The sequence below is a fragment of the Pogoniulus pusillus genome, chromosome 20, assembly GCF_015220805.1.
Source record: "Pogoniulus pusillus isolate bPogPus1 chromosome 20, bPogPus1.pri, whole genome shotgun sequence".
NCBI classification, from domain to species: domain Eukaryota; kingdom Metazoa; phylum Chordata; class Aves; order Piciformes; family Lybiidae; genus Pogoniulus; species Pogoniulus pusillus.
In genome coordinates this window covers 622,682-640,734 of record NC_087283.1, presented here as the reverse complement: position 1 = coordinate 640,734, position 18,053 = coordinate 622,682, and the positions used below count along the sequence as shown (strand labels likewise).

At 52.0% G+C, this 18,053-nt stretch overlaps 1 protein-coding gene and 1 long non-coding RNA gene across 3 annotated transcripts in view; both read left to right on the top strand.

The window, feature by feature from the left end:
• The window catches only part of PEPD (peptidase D), a 170,032-nt gene that overhangs the window by 56,065 nt on the left and 95,914 nt on the right, over nt 1-18,053 (top strand). Inside the window, exon 1 of one of the 2 annotated variants that reach the window (XM_064159874.1) lies at nt 7,430-7,551. The exons of the other annotated variant lie outside the window; for it this stretch is intronic. The gene's annotated coding sequence lies outside the window, so the exon portion shown is untranslated. Of the gene's footprint in view, nt 1-7,429; nt 7,552-18,053 lie in introns of those variants that run through there. 2 annotated transcript variants of the gene reach the window in all.
• Nucleotides 649-3,700, top strand: LOC135184181 (uncharacterized). Its single transcript, XR_010305879.1, has 3 exons — nt 649-803; nt 1,645-1,717; nt 3,384-3,700. It is a non-coding gene; the product is annotated as an uncharacterized LOC135184181 (long non-coding RNA).

Genomic DNA, 18,053 nt, shown 5'->3' with positions numbered 1-18,053 from the left:
GACAGGCTGCCCAGCCCCTGCAGGAGGTCCAACACAAGGGGGAAATCATTTCCTTGTTTAAATGCTGCCACAAGGGATGTTTAATGAAGCAAGCATCTAAACAAGCATCTTCCATATTTTTCTGGCCATATTTCATAGCTGTTGTTCCTGAGACTGCTGGTGATTTGAAGGATGGGCATGCCAAAGTTCCCTGGTAGAACACATAAGACACTCAGGGGTTGAGATCATTCTATGAATGTCTGCCCATGCTTTGCTGCACCTCCCCCATCCTGCTCCTTTCCCCCACTTGCACCCTTCTCTGACACTGCTTTGGCCAGCCAGCAAGAAGCAGCATCTTGGAGAGTGGAGAATGACCCCTGTTCCTTGGTGCCTGCAGACTGCCTAGCAGTGCTCAGCATAGGAAGAGAGGAACAAACCTGGTGGAGGACAGACACACCAGAACACCTGGCAGAAATGCCCCATAAATGGCATGCCTTAGATGAAAGGAGCTGCAGCCGGTCAGCAGAGACACCATGGCCATGTCCTGCTCCAAGTGGGACCCGGGAAGCCAGGATTAGCCTCGTGGAAGCGAGCAGGTGCTGTGGATATGCGTCGGCAGAAGCTAGGTGGAGTTGGGTGTTGCGAGCTGGAGCCTCCGGAGCACAGCTGCCGGCAGGGGGAACGGTCAGAGCAGCCCACAGCGGCAGGGCTCAGACGTTTTCCTCCCCTTCCGTTTTTAATAACTCTGGGTTTTAGCACTTGCACTTATTGCAGCGGCTGACAGGGGACCTGCAGGAAAATCCAGCTTTATTGGAACGGAAAAGGTCAGTTTTGTTGAGTGTTGCCATGGTGAAAATAATAAATGAAATATATTCAGACTTTTCAAGCTCCTCAAACCCACGGGTTCGGCTGACCAGCTGGAAGCTGTTCCAGCAGTGTCTCGCTGGGCTCGGGGGTTCAGTCAGGAGAAGATTTTTGTTCAGCCAGATGCCTCAGCCTCTGTGGTTGTCCAAGGGCAAAGTGGCCGAGATGCCTTGCAAAGGTGTCTGATGGGAAGGTCGCTTCTCGCTGCTCAGAGTCACAGAATGGCTTGGGCTGGAAGGGACCTGAGACATCCTCCAGTCCAAACCCCCTGCCATGGCCAGGGACACCTCCCACCCCTCATCCGGCCTGGCCTTGAACACCTCCAAGGAGGGGCATCCACAGCCTTCCTGGGCAACCTGTGCCAGTGTCTGCCCACCCTCACTGGAAAGAATTCCTTCCCAATCTCCAGTCTCAGTCTGCCCCCCTCAAGTTCAGATCCATTTCCATCACCATTTCTGCCCTGCCACAAGGTCCTGGTTTGTTTCCTCTTCAGCTGTGTGTGCAGGCTCCTGGTGACTGTCCTGCTAAGAGGTGCTTTGAACAAAGGCTCCTCCACTTGCTTCTGGCAGATGCTGCAGACTTCTCCTCTGACAGCACGGGGTGACACCGAGGGCTGAGTCCAGTCAGCTGCACAAGCAGCAGGCTCCTGAGGACCCAACTGCCAGGGAGATGCAAGACCTGCCTGGGTCTGACAGTCTTGGATCTGTGCCCTTTGCTTCCCCTCCCCTGACTTCACCTCGTGCTCTCCTTTGGCTCTGGTTGCTGCTCACTCCTGTGTGACTTTTTTTACCCCTGGAGCAGCTTTTCTCCTGGAATCAGAAGCTGGGAATGGCTGAATCCTGTGTTTTACTTGCAAGACACAACTGGATGTAAAGTGAGTGGATTAGCTTTGCCTGGGTTTTTCCTGTCTCTTGTTTCCCTTTTTGCCCACAGTAGACTGCAGTATGTGTAATGTGGCAATCCTGGGGTAATATCCTCACAGCTTTTGTAGCTCTCAGCTCTCCTTCACCCTTGGACCTGCCAGTTCCTCTCTGCAGCACCATGCACCATCTGGCAGCCTGTAGCTGGTGGGAGGTTGGGTGCCTGCCTTTGCACCCTCCACCACAGCTGCTGCTCATGCAGAGCACTCTCTCCAGTGGGGTTTTCTTGTGTTGTATGTGAATTAAAAATTCCAAACCTAATCTCTTTTAGCTGACTTCAGAGGTGCTCTTCAGGCTATACAACTAAGAGCTGTTTCATTTTACATTCAATGTGACATAAACTGAAGGCTGAAGACCTGTAAAACAAGTAGACTGCAAACTGTGGCTACCCACTGCCACTCTGAGTTTGCACTCACACATCCGCACACACTTGCTCACTTACTCGCTGGGGTTTGGCTCTTTATTTGTCAGGAGAGTTTTTCTATTGAAATCTGCAGAAGTCTCTGTTTTCTAAAAGCAGAGGAGCACCCCCAAGTTGGCATAGGTGGCTTTGCTCTTCCCCATTTCCCAGCAAACTCAGAAGAGACAAACTGATCGAATTGATGTCCTAGCAAACAGCTGGGTTAGGCTCAGTTTCTAAGGGAGTGTGGTGAACTCTGCAGCACTATTCATTTGCTACACAAATGAAGCAAAATGGGTCCTTGGCCCTTTCTCCCATGGCACAAATCCAACCTGCCGTGACAGGACACTGCCGTGGTGTATGGTGGTGTAGGAAGCAGTTACTGAGATGGAAAGAAGGCAGAAATATTTTACAGTAACGGCTACCAATCAGTGTTTACAGCTGGAGTGCAGGGCCTGCCGACACTGGGGAGCTGTGCGCACTCGCAGAGCCACAGCGCAGCCCAGTGCAGGCAGGGAAGGAGAGGAGGTATCCCCACTGTGAGGGTAAAGATGTGTGGAACAGTGACCTTGAGGAAGTCATTCAGATGAAGCAAGGAAGCTGTGGCAGAGCTGGTGCTCACCACAGAGTCCCAGCACAGCAGTGCCTTGTCTGAAAGATCATCTTTCCTCTTATTAATAATGAATATGATCTTTCAAGTAAGATTTTATGTATGTTTAAATTTGATAGCTCATCCTTCAGGATAGGCTCAATCCTGCTAGGTATGACATCCAATCTGAGCTGGCTTGGATCTGTTGAGAGCTGAGGATGCGCCTGTTTTCCTGAGCCAAGCCCTTGGCAAGACCGACGCTATTGACAGATTACCATTTATAGCTCTTTATTGCTTACTATAGGTTTATTGCAAACTCCTTTCCTGCTCCCTTCTCCTTCCCTCTCTCAGAGCAAACATAATGTACGGCCCATGTAAATATAAAGCATTAAGCAATTACTGGGTTATTTGAGATGCAGTGCTAATAATCCATCATTTCTGAAGAGCAGAGCTTCAGATGCAGGGCATGCTGTACCAGTCTGCTCCTGCGATGCTCGCCGCCACTGAGCTCAGCCGTTACTGCTGCGTCCCTGACTTATTATTCACTCACCCCGGGAAACAAAGGGGAGTCCCAGAGGTTAATGTGGTTAGTAAAGCAATTGGAGGAAGCTGAGCTTCTGTCTGCTTACAGGGTGTGCGGAAGATGTTTAAACAGCACACTTCCATCTCCGGCCCTTGTCTGCTGCTGCTCCATCACTCCCTGACGCTTGCAGTGGCTGCCAGTCCTGGTGGAACAAGGAGCGATGCAGCTGAGAATCTGCTGTCTGTGAGCTGCCTTGGGAAATTGCTTGGCACCAGCTTTAAGAAGCTAGTTGTGGGTGCTAGCTGAAAATGAAGGCTGCTGGATTTGCATGGGGTTTGTGCCCCTCTGTCCTCCTCAGCTGTGGGATGCATGCTGGAAGCAGCTTGAGCAGGGTGGTGAGGAGGGAGGGCAGAGGTGCAGGCAGCAGTGCCTGTCTGAAGGGGACAAGGGGCAGGCCATGGCTGTGCAGCTGCTCCCCCAGCCCGGGGAGGCCATGTCACACCGCTTCCCTTTGTACTGCCAGCAGCGCCTCTGAGAGGGCTAACGTTTGTACCGGGGGCCAGAGGCGCACAGGCAGGGCGGGCTCGGTGCAGTTGGTGCTGCCTGCCTGGTGCCTGTTCGGTGAGTGCGCAGCAGAGCGTATCTCTGGAGCTGTCGATCCAGCACCTTCACCAACACCAAAGGCTCTAAAATAGGCGTTTTTGAAGACAGGAACGGATGCGTTGTGCTTTCCTGCAGTACAGAGCTGAAGCAAGAGCCAGGGCAGCGCCGACCCCCACTCGCTGCTGTCCGGAGGCAGGCCCTCTGCTGAGTTCCCGAGCTGGGCTGGTAGGATGTCGAAGTGCGCTGCGCCGGGGTGCGGGCGGTGCGGCAGGCTCCGAGTGACTCAGCAGCAGCCGCTGCCCTCTGAGCTTTGCACATTGCTCTGCCCTGTGCTGATGATTTCTGCTTTAGTAACCTCCGTTCTGAGTGGCGGCCTGGCTGCTGCCAGCCCCGAGCAGCTCCCCGGCCAGTCCCCAGGCTGGCTCTGCAGCCTGGCCGCTGCGGAGCGGGGCTGGCCGCGCTGGGTGTCTGGAGCTTACTGTGGGCTTTGGCCGGCCTTTGCCAGGCAGCTAAGCCGGTCGTCTAGGCAATGACAGGACTGCCAGGAGCCCGCTGAGGGGGCAGGTTCCTTGTCTTGCCCTTTCGTTTTCTGCTTGGAGTGTGACAAAGGGACCTCTTCTGCTTTATTAAGCAAACCTGGTGCCCAGAGCAGCACTCTTGGTGTGCTGGGGGCTTAGGCTGGAAGAGTGGGTGTGACAGAGCAAGATGGGGGTAGTAGGAGTGGGCTGCAGTTTTCACCTCTGAGCCTTGTTAAATCTGGAGCTCTGGAGGGCACATCTGCAGCACAGTGTCCATGTTGGATGTGTGTGGCCAGGAATAAGCCAAGCTGACTTCTCTCCACACCATTTATCAGTTACACAAACAGCAGTTATAATCATCAGTCACTTATGTAGACTTTGTCTGGTGGGCTTTCCAGGAGCACCAAGATTGACAGAGTTAGCAGAAGGTGGGGAGGTTACCAACAAGGCATCACTGCAGGCTTGCTCTGACTGTCAGTCATTCCTGCTGGATTTGGTGTGTGAATGCAGTGGCCACAACCTGATTATGGACATGAGCAAAGTTTGAGTTGGGGGAGGGCAGATTGAGACTGGAGATCAGAAAGAAATTCTTTCCAATGGGGGTGGGCAGACACTGGCACAGGTTGCCCAGGGAAGTTGCGGACGTCCCCTCCCTGGAGGTGTTCAAGGTCAGGCTGGATGAGGCCTCGAGCAGCCTGTGCTGGTGGGAAGTGTCCTTGCCCATGGCAGGGGTTGGCACTGGATGATCTCTAAGGTCTTTTCCAACCCAAACCATTCTGTGAATCTCTGATTAACTCCCAGCCTGTTTGGATGACCTGCAAGACAGGCTTGCTTCTGGGGAAAATAAGTGAAGTGGGGGCACCAAGAGCTCCTCTCCACAAGCTGTGCTTGTGGTGTGCCTGTCTTGGGGGCACACAGAGCTCCAGTGCCAGGCCGGCGCTGCTGTTGAATTCCGAATGTCAGTGCAGTTAAGCAGCGGTGATCAATAATTCCTCACATCTCCCTCCCTTTCTGGAGTGCAGAATGTGCTGAGCAGGGCTGGGAGGCACAGCTGAGAGGGGCAGGCTGCTGTTCATTCCTCTGGGAGACACTGGCCTGCTTTGCTAAAATGAACGTTTTTTGAAAGAAAAAGCATCTGGTTTCTCATGGAAGCCTCAAGCCACTGCAAACCTAAGTATTTTTAGTTCAGGAATGGGGAAAAGTCAAATGCCTTCAGCTTTCTGTAAGAAGTGGACTTCTCCACCCCCCCTCCATTTCTCCCACCTCCTGCTCTGTAGCCCTCCCTCAGACATCCCCCCACGAACGTTCCCCAGTGCATTCACGAAAGACCATCAGAAGGCAGAATTTCAAGCAACGTTGGTATTTACAAAGGGAACCAGCTCTCGGTTTGCAGAAGCAAATGTCATTGCTGCAGAAAAGCAACACCGACATCTCTCTCAATGCGTTTCAGCCGCGAGCATCGAGTGGTGCATCGGGCAGAGCCCGGGCAGCAGTGGGCTGCCGGCGGCCGAGAGCAGGGACTGGCAGGCAGCCCTCCCCTCATTCGGCGCAAGTGACAAACCTGTGGCATTTCCTGTGCTCGCAGAACGCGCCGCAGCCCAGAGCTACCCTCCGCACTTGGAGTCATCCCCCCGGTCAGTAATTCACACTGGGAAGGCTGCCACTGAGCCCTCCACACCGGCGCCCATGGGCGGGAGAGGGCACAACCGCTGGGCTGGGCCACTACATGGTTAATTATCTAGTAAAGAGCAGAATTGGGAAACTCAGAGGCTGGGAGGGCTCCGAGCCAGCAGAGTCCCAGCCCGGTGCCAAGGCACCTCCTGGTCCAGTTTCTGCCGTGAGCCAGGCAGGGAAGGAGCCCGCCCTGCCCGTGGCGCTCGGGCTGCGCTCAGGGAGCATCGCTCTGGCAGAGGGAGCTTCTCCGGTGGGGCAAGGCGATTCACTGACGTTTTCTGACGGAAGAGGTTTTGGCAGAAATCCCTGCCGGCTCCTAATGAGAGGGCTGTGGCTGCCCTCTGTGTTTCAGGCTTACAATTATGGTTGGAGATCAGATGGTGAATTTTTACCACTGGGAGCAACTTCCTACAAATCTGTTTAGTATTCTGGCAGTTTGCAGGATCTGGGCGGGGGTGGGTGGGTGTGTAATTAAAAAAACGCTTTAGGGCAGCTTTCCTGCTTGGTGCACAGGGACTTCCACACATAGTGACTGCAGCTGGCTAACTGGGCACGCTGGAAAGTTCACTTCTCTGTATCCAGATACTGTAACGTGAGAGGACTCTCTGCGTCCACTTGGGGCTTTGCCTTTGTAGACCTCAGCCCTGGCTACGTTTGTTATGCACAGGGGAGGGAAAGGTGCACTAGTGCCTTAGTCACGCTGGCTGAAATAGCTCAGGTAGACTTCTGCTGGCTGGCAATGTTACTGTTGCTGAAAATTTTCTGGCAACGGCCCCTGATGCTTGTGCTGGGAGCAGGATGCATCTCAGATGTGAGTCAGACCTCTGTAGTGCAGAGCAGTGCTGCGTGATTAAGGCAATTCATAACCCAGGTTGTTAGCGTTGTGTGATGCTCTCCTCCTCATGGCATCTGCAGAGCTCTTCCCAGAATGAGCCCAGTTAGCTCGAGAAGCTTTCCAACTGTTGGTGCCAGAGAGGCGAGTAAGGCAGGACTTTACCAGGGTGGGTTAGCCAGAGCAGTGTGCTTGAGGTGAGCCACGGGACAGTCTCCAGTGTTTAATGGGATGCTGGGATCTGAACCGTGCCGTGAACTGTGACACTCTTACAGACTGCACTTAATGCTTTTCCTCTTCAAAAAGCTTTGGTTCCTTGAGCAAGGCAAAGATTTGTTCTAGATGATCGAGCTAAAGCTAATCCAAATGAACCCTGTGATCCACACATGCTGGAGATGTGAAGGGTCTCAGCACCTGCTGCTTGGGTCTCCTGAACCCACTGCAGCTGAACCAAATGCCTTGTTAATGGAGACACTGCTGAAACCATCTACGGGGCTGCCTGCTTTTCTGCCCTTTTAGCACTGAGTAGGTCTCTTGGTGAGAGTGAAGGTAGTCTTGAAGGCTGCTTTCAGTGGCTCTGATGAGTGCCAGTCTCCAGAAGAGTGCCACTGAAGGACAGCAGTGTTTGGAACTGGTGACCACAAAGCTGGTAGGTGAAATGGTAAAGTTCAGTGCGCAAAGGGAAGCTGAGACAAAGTGCAGGCTCTGTGCCGCCAAGATTAGGGGGAATTACATTTTGTCTTGAAAATATCTTAATTAGAGCTGACTCTAAGATCTGATATACCTGAGAGGTTTTGACAGTGACTGGCATGTGGGTAACTTGGGGTGAGAGTTGTTGTTAACTCTGACTCACAGGCTGCTCCTGGCAGTGGTAGGCAATGTGTGGGGTGAGTTAATTTTCGTTGTAGAAGTGCTCAGATTTCCACAAGCTCTGACCGCATTGGTGAGTTTCCTCCTGCTTATCATCATATGCTGCTAAGAATATAGAGGCTGTAAGAAGTGCTCCATTTCCTTAGCAATTTTTGTATTTCTTAAGCCACTCTAATCTGGCCAAACAGTTTCCTGTTACTGCACTCAGGATGCAAGGGAACCCTGACTGTCCTGTCAGCCTTTCCCAGTCACTGCTCAGCTGACGTGAGAGGGATGAAGATTGTGCTAACACTCTCCTGCTCGTAGAAGCTGGAGAAGTTCCCAGCCAGCTCTCACAGAATGCAGTGCCCATGTCCAGGCAGTCTGTAGGCACAGGGAACTGTGAAGGAACAGAGCAGCAGAACACAGTCTTGGCCACGGAGCTCTGTAAGACACATCCTTTGCGTGAGAAGGGCTGCTGCAGTAATTTTCGTCTGATTGAGACCTTTGTGAGTAACATTACAGTGTCATGGCTGCAGTTTTGGATTCAGGGGGAGACACAATCCTAAAAATAAGCCCGAGTTGTTAAAGACAGAGGTGTGTGTAACTCGAGCTGACAATTACAGACGCGCTCAGGTTCACTCAGCCAGCTCCTAGAGAGAATCGGTCGCTAGCGCTTGCAGTGTTAATTTAAGGCTAGGAGCTGAACCTGCCAAATGACAAATCAGGCTGATTTCCTGCAGCTTTCTATTGCTCCAGAAGCCTTCTTCCAAATGAGTAGTTTTCTCCTACTGCTAATTCATTAATGGTGCAGGGCTGTGTATCAGTGCCAGAGTCAGACGGGGAAGGTTCTCAGGCTGAATATTATCATGGCTATAAGCAGCAAAAGGTGAGGTGGTTGTGAATCAGGCTTTGTGGGGGCTGGCTAGAAATGAGTTTTACTTGCTACAATTCTGTCTAGATGGCTCAGTGTGGCTCCAGAGTGGCAGTGCCCATGCTGGGTGCCAGCAGGCTGATGTGGCCAAGTGTGCTGCCTTTTGCTGGGTCTAGAGGCGGGTCCTGGTGGCTGCAGTAGTGTGCTGGTGTGCTTCAGCTGAAGAGCCAGGTTTGACCTTTCTGATGGTTCGCAGGAGTATGTGGGTTTGGGGATGGAGATGAAGAGTTCCTTGCCACTGCCCACATTTTAAGAAGCTGCCTTCTGTAGGCTTTGGAGTAGGCTCTGTACAGCTAAGGCAAAAGCAATCCCCAAGAAATGAGGCTAGACAATAAAAGGTGAGGTTGGATGGGATAGATGTCCATCAAGGGAGCATTTTAAGTGCAATTACATACGCTTGTCTGATCCTAAAATTTGATTAAGAACAAATAAAAGTACATTACTGGGCAGCCAGAGACTTCTCTGACCACGTTAAGCCCTTGCCTAGAGCAGTGTATGAATGTTCAACGTGATGAGCTCCCTGATTATTGCAATCACCTGAACGTACGAACCACGACTGCTTTTATCCTTGACAGAGGATATGGTTTTCGTCCTATCTTCTCCTCGGTTGACTAGCAGGCCCTTACCTCAGCTACCGGCTGATTGACGCTGCCTGAGCATTGTATGCTGGCTTGGCTCCTCCTCTCTCATTCCAGAATTGATCAGCTGAAGCTGGAGTAGTTGTGTGAGCACCTGCTAAACCGGTTTCAAATTATCTGAGTGGTTTTGTGGGGTTTCTTTCCTTCCAAGAGAGGTTCCCTTCCCGGTGTCTGTATTGACCAGCTCTGCTGCCTGCCTGCCTGCTTATGCAGAGCCAGGGATGCTGGGTCCCCACTGCTCCCTAATGCCTCGGTTGTGTTCAAAGGAAGGGTTTGGTCTGTTTCGTCTTTGCACCGCAGCGCTGAGTTAAACGGCAACATTCCTTCGGCGTTTCTGTGTAGGTCGATTTCCTGGGCAGCGACCTCTCCTGCTGCTCTCCTGACTCCTAGTGAGGGTCCAGGTCTCTCCCGAGGGGCATGCCCCACGCTGGCTCAGCTCTCCCAGCAGAAGCCCTGTTGCTGCACACAGCCTGCAGGCTGTCCCCTTACTTAGGCATGCGTGTTTGTCTCCTTCAGAATTGTGGCGTTCTTGATTCCCACTCAGTGTAATTTACTCTAATTGCTAGATGCTTTTCTAAAGAACTTGCAGCTAATCAGTTTGCCTCCCCCCTTCTGCGGTGCTTCTGCAGTGGGTATTTTTGCATGCTCTAATTGAAACGCACCCCACTGTTTGTGCTGCTTCCCCAGCTTGCTGGGACCATTTGCAATTCCCAGCCTATCCTCCCACATGTTCGAGGCCCCTTCTGGCTGGAGGTCATTTGCAAACGTGCAGAGAATGCTCCGAGTCCTACCTTCCAGGTCACTGTAACATGGCATTGAACAGAGGTGGCTGAGGACAAATCCCCAAGGAATGCCATTCTTTGTGTGTCCTCCCATGCCCATGCTAAAAATCGATATCTCCTCTCCAGGCAGAGTCAGCCTGCCTGTCTCGACCCCCTTGTGATGTTTAATACACATTGTGTAGCCAGAGCTTAGATAGAAACGCCACGGGGAGTGGTGGCAGAGACTTAGAGGTGAAGCAGAGCATTTACCTTTCCCCTTCTCCACCAGCTCCGCCACCTGGTTGCAGTATGAAACGATGAGGTTTGACATTGTTTCTTGGTGACAGTCATGCGCAGTGCTGCTCAGCTCCTTCACCTCCTCCATGGCCTTACAAATCACCTGTGTGTCTGTTCCAGCATTCCTGACTGCCCTTTCACTCTTTGCTCTGCCATCCTCCCCCTTCTTCACCACAGGCACTGCCAGTTTTCCAGTTGTCCTGTGCCTCCTCTATGACTTCTTCAAGGTGAACTCCTAATGGTGTCCTTGACTGTTTCCATATAATGACCTGCAGGAGCTAATTGGCTGAGGCAGTCAGACAAATCTAACTCGAGTCCCCTCGGCTCGGGGCTGTTGGGGTTTTCTGCTTTCCCTTCGTGTGGCTGGTCATAGTTCCTTCCATCGTAGGTGCGAACTGTTAGCCCGCTCCGCCGCGCTGGCCGTTGCATGGAGATTGGCAGGGGGGCAGGCTGGAAGCCAGGCTTACTACAAGCAAGCCTGAGACAACTGTGGGGCCATGTGTCGGCTCCACTGGTGGCTCGGGGGAGGTCGGTGACAATGAGTTGTGTGCTGGAGAAGAGGCAAGATATGGCATATCAGGGAGGGAGGCTAACAGGAGCCTTCAGCCTGTTACCCTGCAGCACACTGGGGACACACAAGAACTCTTTAAATCTTGCAGAGATGGACCACGGGGGTCAAGCAATGAGGAATCAGCACATGCAGAGCTTACTGCTAGGTTGGGGGCCATGGAAGGGTCTGGGCATGGCAGGACAGTGAGAGTGGAAGCTGATGGACTGACTCCCTCCCTGAAATGCTTATACACCAATGCACGGAGCATGGGGAATGAGCAGGAGGAGCTGGAGATCTGTGTCAGGCTGAATGACTGTGATAAAATTGCCATCACTGAGACATGGTGGGACAGCTCCCACAGCTGGAGTGTTGCCATGGATGGCTCTGGACTGTTCAGGAAGGATAGACCAGCCAGATGGGGGAGCTACCTCCAGACTCTGGCCTTCTCAGGGCTCTGCTTGGTAGAGTACCATGGGATAAGACTGGATGAGGCACTTAGTGCCATGGTCTAGTTGATTGGACAGGGCTGGGTGATAGGTTGGACTGGATGAGCTTGGAGGTCTCTTCTGACCTGGTTGATTCTATGACAAAGCCCTGGAGGGACAAGGGGCCCGAGAAGGCACATCAGTATTCAAGGATCACCTCCTCCAAGCTTGGGAGCAGCACATCCCAGTGGCAAAGTGGGGCAGAAATGCCAGAGAGCCTGTATGGATGAACAATTGGGTCCTGGACAAGCTCAAACACAAGATGGAAGCCTATAGAGGGCGGAAGCAAGGACAGGTAGCCTGTGAGGAATACAGAGGAACTGTCCGAGCAGCCAGGCATCAGGTTAGGAAAGCTAAAGCTTTGGAATGGAATTGAACCTGGCCAGGGCTGCCAAGGGAAACAGGAAAGCTCCTACAGGTGTGTTGGCGATAAAGGGAAGGCTGGGGAGAGTGTGGGCCTCCTCTGGAGCGAGCGGCAGAGCTGGTTACCCAGGGCAGGGGGAAAGCCAAGCTGCTCGGTGTCTTTCTTCCTCTCCTCATCAGCGAGTGCTCCAGACACACCACTCAAGCTGAAGAAGGCAAAGGCAGGCACCTGGAGCATGAACAACTGCCCAGGGTTGAAGATTAGTTTTGAGACCATCTAAGGAAGCTGAAAGTGCTCAAGTCGCTGGGACTGCTGCCTAGGGCTGCCACTGCCCCCCAGCCCACGCTCTGCCATCAGCACTGCCAGCCCGTGACCAAGCCCAGGTCTTGGCCATAGAGCAGCCACATCAGTAAGGTTAGCAGAGTTGTTATTGTAGCTCCCTGATAAATAGCTATGGTGAATAAGGGGCAGATGAGATACTGTGATCAAAAGACAAATGGGCTGCAGGAGATGTGCTATGAAGAAAGCAATTCAGATAGCTTTATAAATCACACCAAGGAGCTCTGTGCCACACAGGTTTGCTCTGCGTGGGGAGGCTGATGGAAGGGATGGGCAGTGCCTATGAGCTGAGGAGAGAGGTTAGGTGTGAGGAGAGCCTCTGGAATTACAGGGCACTGTGACTGTTCTGTTGACACACAGTGCAGACCTGGCAGCTTGGCGGGCCTCGACCCACACCTGTCCCTCTGCTCTTACCAGTGACTTCAGTATAAAGACCAGCAAAAGCACTGGCAAAGGACTCTGCTCCAGATGCTGCCAGAGGTCTTTGGAGCAGCCTCTGCGTTGCTGTTGGAATGCTCCTTGGCCTCTTTTGGTCAGGGCTCACACCTCGTGCTCAGGGGAAGCAGGGACAGAGATGTTGTCCACTGCCAAGCAGAAGGGTGTGCTGCAGCAGCTCCATCCACATGGCAGCAGAGTGCAAATCTCCTTAGGATTCCTTTTTGCAGGGCTGTGGAAGCAGCAAGCCAGGAGCCAAGTGAGGGTGCTGCCAGGATTTGTGAAAGTCCCTCTGGAACCACCGCGTTTCATCCCTTTTGACAACCTTCCTGAGCTAAGTGGCACGTTGATAAACTCCCCAGGATAAATAGTGCTTCCCAGGCGCTGCCAGGCAGTGGGGACTTCTGCAATGATCCCTTCTCGCTGTTTAAGATCAAAAAGGTTTGCAACCAGTGAGGTGGGAGGAAGAAAAAGCTTCTTGATATTGCAGCGAGAGTTTAAGTGTATCCCATTGTCTAGTTAAAGTGTTTTGACAGATATGGTTTCAAGCTGCATAAAAGTGTAAAGAAACCCAAACCTATATAAACCTCATCAGTCGAGCACTGGAATTCAGATTTACTTCTCCCTGAATAGAGCCATTGTGTTGTAGCAGGGAGGCAGTGGAGATGCAGAGCCCAAACAGCGCAGAGATTTAAAGCTCTCTGTACCAGGTGGACTGGCCTGGAGTGATCAGAATACTAAGTGCCACTGGTGGCTTGCAATGAGACCGAGAGATTACTTGTTTGAGGAAGAGAGATGAGCAGGCCTTCTGCAGAAGTGTGAAGGATCTGTGACTGGGGGACGCGTGGCAGACACTCCAAACATCTTTCATTATGATGAAGCAATGCCGAGCGCTAAAGCTGGATTGCTTCTGCTGCTGCTCCCTCTGTGTCACGGCAATTTAATCCGCGCCTCTGGCTCAGCAGTAGCTGGGGGATGACTTTTGGCATTTGGAATATGTTTCATCACTCGTTCCCTTTCTCTGATTTCTCTGTTTGAAGTAGGATCTGTGTGTGAGAACAGTAGGCCTGAGCTTTGATCCACCTCAGGATCTGACCCAGCATCACTGCAGTGTCTGCCATGTGGAAGAGAAGGCTGTAAAAAGAGCATGGCACAGTCTTTGTCAGTTTAGAGCTGAGCTTTGATAAGGTTTGTGCTCCTCTTTGATTTTCTGCGCCCTGCAAACTTCCATGGGTGGTACTTGCTGTGCTGGGGTTTCAGAGAGGCATCTCCAGGGATCTATTGCTGAAGTTCCAGCTTCTGCTCTGCTGCTCACCTTGCTTCCTGCAGAGGAGAGGTAACATGCAGGCATGTCATGCACACATCATTTCGAGCCTCTCTCAGGCAGTACAGCCCTCCTGGCCCCCGATGAACAGAACAGTACCAGGACTGCTAAACCAATGTTTGTGTAATGGTAGGTTTAGGCCAACTGAGTCTGCCAGCTCCATCCCTCCTTGTTGGCCAGCAAGATCTTCTGGAGTGCTGGCCAGCTCTGGCTACAGGCATGTGCTGCTGGTACATGCATTTGGCTGAAAACTAGTGGGAGAAGCAGGCACAGCTCCTGATTTGGGTGTCCTTACCCTTGTTTGCACTTGAGCAGAGTTTGATCCTGGCTCTGCAGCAGCAGTTCAGTTTCTGGTGCTTTACTGTGCCTGCTGTGTACTTGGCCACCTACACACAAGCTCCTCAGGGCTTACTGCAATCCTGTTAGGATTTTGTAGGGGGCTTGCTTTTTTCTCCCCAGTATGTGTAAACAATTGGTAGCATCATGCTCTGCTTCACTGAGCCAGTAGTGAAGGAACTGAGCACAGCAGTAAAAACACAGCAGAGATGTGGGGCATTAAACAGGCATTTCCTCATCTTAGCAGCAGGGCTTTTGCTGAAATGTCTTTACAGCAAGAATTGTAATGGGTCTGATTTTACACAGTAACATGAAAAGTAAATGCAGAGTGTTCAGTGTCTTTACCTTTCAGTGAGTGAAACACTGGAGGCCCTGGCATGTGTAACTACACTGTAATGCCTCTTGTTTGCAAGGCTGCTGCAGAGCTTTGGGCATTCCAAGGGCAAAAGGGAGTGGTCCTGATGGATGGAGCGAGGATGGCCCCCACTGTGTGCTAAGTCCCCCAGCTGCTGGCCAGGAGGTGCTTGCTGCTGTCACTTGTAAGCAGGAAGGCTGAGGACTCCCCGAGGCTCTCATTCCTGTGCTCCTGGCCATCTGTAACTTCCAGCGCAGTGGCATGCCATGAGCAAGGAAATGAAAGGGAGAAAGCCTTTGCTGGCTCTAAGCATTTCTGACACATTGATCCAATAAACCCTGGATGGATGCACTCATTGGCCACTCGTGCAGCTCTGGAAGCTGCAAGCAGAAAGGGGAAGGGGAGTCGTTACACACCTTATTCCAAGGCAGTCAGGGAGCTCGTCAGATCAATTGTCAAACGTGAATCAAGCAGTTTTCTGGTCTCGGCAGTGGTGTGCCAGAGAGCCGCATTTCATTTGGCTCACCAGTGCATGTTGCCTTGGCCTTGAAATTCTGCAGGCCAAGTTGTTAAGCTGCTCGGATTCATGGTGAATTCAGTTGCTTCTTCTGAGGACACTTTGCCAGACATCCAAGGAGGTGTTTGTCATTGGTGAGTTTACTCCTCCGGTGTTCTGCTGTACCTCGTGCCCTTTGCAGATCCCCCCCAGCAGGCTGTGAGCTGAGAAAGAATTCCTGTGAGTATCTTCCCCATTTGCTTCCTCTAGCCGACGCCTCCAAGGGTGCTCTTCCCTCCCTCCTTGTTAGCCAATTTGATTTAGTTATTGGCCAGTAGTTGTCCCTGAGAATTTACACAGGGCTGCCCAGATGGGCTGAAGGCTCATTATTAATAGAAATAGCTTTCCAGAAGCCATTTGTATGTTTTGCTGGTAGATTCTGCCCTGCTCTTAAGAGTCCAAGTCTGCTCTCATTTGAGAAAAGACTTTGATCCTTAATTTCGTAGCCAAATAGTGGGATGCTAACTGACAGCATCTCTTTGCTTTCCTTTCTGTTTTAATACATGCAGCATTTAAGGCCGAGGCAGGCAAAACTGTCTCTTTAACTGTTAACTTCCGTGGAAGCTTTGCCAATGAGGAGGGAAGGGTTTTGGCTACTTACCAGTCTGGGTGCTGCAGAAATACTGGGAGGGCCTCTACTGCATTTCCCATGTCTCAGACAGGCACGGTGGAGGACACAGGGTCACTGAAAGGAAGAAGTGTCAGGGAGCAATGGTGACAAAGGGGCTGCAGGACATGGAAAGAAAGGATACAGAGCATTGGGAAGGAAGATCTGAGCATGGGAGTAGAAAGGGGACCTCAAACAAACAGAAAATCTCTTTAATCCCCAGCACTGCAGTATCATCTTCAGAGGCAGCTTCTTATTTCACTGGGCTTTCTCAGACTCGTGTACATGTATTATTTGATGACTTAGGCAGAAATAAGTCTATTTTCAAAGCTAATCTTTGCATTACACATTGGATCCCTTTTAGATTCTCCTCTGCTTTAATGAAATCCTACATGAATGGCTTAAACAAGAAAGAACTTGCGTCTTAAATCAGACAGAAGCAGTTGCCTGGAAATTAGGATGGATTGGGCAGATCCTGCCTCAGTCAAAGGGATGGCAGTGCTCAGGAGAACTGTTCAGAGGTCTCAGCAGCAGTGGCAGAGACAGAAATGTGTTCTGCGTCCTGTGGCAGTTTGGGCACCTTTGTCAGGGGCAGCACTTCCATAGCGTTTAAAGCACACATTCTGTCTTTCTGTGGTGCGATGTGGTCCCCAGGACGAGAGTTAGCGCTGCTGAGCAACACTGCTGGCATCAGGAGTTCATGGCTCGTCTTTAAAGAGAGATCAGGTCCTTCTCTGGAAGAGATATGCAACTGAGGTGTAACTGAAGTCCTCCCTCACTGCTAAGCACAGGCATGGAAGTTCATGGCTCCATGTGCTGTGTCATAGAATCCCCAGGTTGGAAGAGAGCTCCAAGCTCATCCAGCCCAACCTAGCACCCAGCCCTGGCCAATCAACCAGACCATGGCACTAAGTGCCCCAGCCAGGCTTTGCTTGATCACCTCCAGGGACAGCGACTCCACCACCTCCTTGGGCAGCCCATTCCAATGCCAATCACTCTCTCTGGCAAGAACTTCCTCCTAACATCCAACCTGAACCTCCTCTGGCACAACTTGAGACTGTGTCCCCTTCTTCTGTTGCTGCTTGCCTGGCAGAAGAGCCCAACCCCCCCTGGCCACAGCCTCCTTTCAGGTAGTGTCCCCACCTGTCCAAAGGGGGTAGCACAACAGCTCTGCTGGTGCTTGCACGGGTAGGAAAAGGAGAAAATGCAGGGCATGATCCTGCCCTCGTGCAGCCCTTCGCTCCAGACCACTGCTCTGTGCTGCAGCCCTCGCCTGTGGAAGGGGAAGGTTGCCCAGCAGAGTGACAGCTGGGGCCCAGCCTGTGCTTGCAGCGTAGTTTGGCTTTGCTGGCTAAGCAGAGCTTTACCCCTGCGGGCTCAGGAGCTTTGCACTGGTAACAGGACGAGCAGACAGAACAGGAAGAGCAAACACAGCAAACTTGGCGCTGCTTTCTGTGCCATTTTTCTGTTTCCTTTCTCCGCTGGGCTGCACAAACGCTGCCTTGTTGTCACTCCTGGAGCCAGCACGTCCCTCCTGCTCAGCTGCAAGAGCAGCGTGCTGCAAGTGAAGTCTTCATTCATTTCTTTGTGTGCCAGGTGGGAAGGTACTTAGAGGGGACCAAGCACGTAGGAAGAAATGGCAAGGTCCTACATGACATCACTAATGGAAGTGATTCACTCTCCTTCGTTCAGAAGATCCTCCTCGTTGTGGGTTACCTAACCTGTCCGTGCCTCATGGAGCATCCAGGCCCATGTGCCCTGTGTTGTCATGGGTACCCCTGCTCAGCCATGAGCTCCTTCAAGCAGAGCCCAAGCAATCAGGTACCTGCAGAGAGACAAAACAGCTCTCCTCATTAAAGGAGCTGGGTTTGTGCTCGTGCTCCTCTGGGTCTCTGCAGAAGCTTGTTTGCAGTGACATGGAGACATGTCAACATGGCTGCTGCTTGTGAGATGTGGGGGAATGCTTTGTCCCTAGAGGAGAGGTCTGCTGCAGTAGACTGAGTGCTTTGGTCTTGTGACCCATGGAGTTCAGTCCTGCACTGGTGGTCCTAGCCACAGGACCCACTGACTGCCTTCCACTGGCTGCCAGCTCTTCTTCCTCCTCTTGGAGAATGAGGAGCAGCAATTTGGAAGTAAATCAACACAAAACATTCAAACTTCCTGCCGCCCCCAGTTCCACCTAACCCCAGCCCAAGGCATGTAGGTTCCCAATTTTGGATGGAAAAGGGAGGCTGATCTTGGAATGTGACAGCAGTGCAGAGGGAGGAAGGGGAGCTGCCAGCTGGCTGCGCTTTGCACCTTCTTCACTCTGCAGGGTAACT